Here is a 983-nt window from a genome sequence, read left to right as displayed (position 1 = left end):
AGGTGTGGTGGCTCACATCTGTAATCCCAGCACTTTGGGAGGCTGAGGCAGGAGGAATGTTTGAGTTCAGGAGTCAAAGAACAGCCTAGGCAACATAGCGAGACCCTGTCTCAACAAATAAACTTTTTAAAAATTAGCCGGGCGTGGTCGTGCATGACTGTAATCCCAGCTACTCAGGAGGCTGAAGTGGAAAGGATCACTTGAGCCCAGGAGGTTGAGGCTTCAGTGAGCCGTGTTCGTGCCATTGCACTCCAGCCTGGGTGACAGAGCAAGATCCCGTCTCAAAAAAAAAAAAGAAAAACTAAAAGACCAATTGACAGAAACAAGTATTTAAGTTCTCATTTATAATAATCCTTTTATAGTTCATTTCTTTTTTAAATTATTTTTTGTCTTCTTTCCTTTTGTAGTTTATAAGTGTGTTAATTATTTACACACATGTGTGAGCTGTGCCTCCCTCAAACCTTGTTATGATGTCTACATATTTATTTATCACATCAGACACCTGTGTGATAGGTGTCTATCACATCAGACACCTGTCTGATGTGATAAATAAATAATAAATTCTCAGCCGGGTGAGGTGGCTCATGCCTATAATTCCAGAACTTTGGGAGGCCGAGGCCAGTGGATCACCTAAGGTCAGTTCAAGAGCAGCCTGGCCAACATGGCAAAACCCCGTCTCTACTAAAAATATAAAAAAATTAGCTGGGCGTAGTGGCAGGCACCTGTAATCCCAGCTACTTGGGAGGCTAGGGCAAGAGAATTACTTGCAGCCGGGAGACAGAGGTTGCACTGAGCTGAGATCATGCCATTACACTCCAGCCTGGGTGACAGAGCGAGACTTTGTCTTAAATTAATTAATTCTCATTTATTGTTTCAATTTAATAAATAATTGAATAATAGCTAATATTAAATAAGTGTCTGTGTGCCAAGTCCTGAGCAAAGCACTTTATGAAGATTATTTTATGTTATCCTCACAGTAACCC

The 983-nt window shown here is 41.4% G+C and overlaps 1 non-coding gene across 1 annotated transcript; it reads left to right on the top strand.

Annotated features, from left to right (window-relative positions):
- Positions 1 to 395: 395 nt before the first annotated feature.
- Positions 396 to 501, top strand: LOC112438737 (small nucleolar RNA U13). The gene has a single exon (XR_003027102.1). It is a non-coding gene; the product is annotated as a small nucleolar RNA U13 (small nucleolar RNA).
- Positions 502 to 983: the final 482 nt, after the last annotated feature.

Source organism: Pan paniscus, chromosome 1 (assembly GCF_029289425.2).
Source record: "Pan paniscus chromosome 1, NHGRI_mPanPan1-v2.0_pri, whole genome shotgun sequence".
NCBI classification, from domain to species: Eukaryota; Metazoa; Chordata; class Mammalia; order Primates; family Hominidae; genus Pan; species Pan paniscus.
Note: the sequence above shows the minus strand (reverse complement) of the source record. Positions and strands in the feature narration are given on the sequence as shown.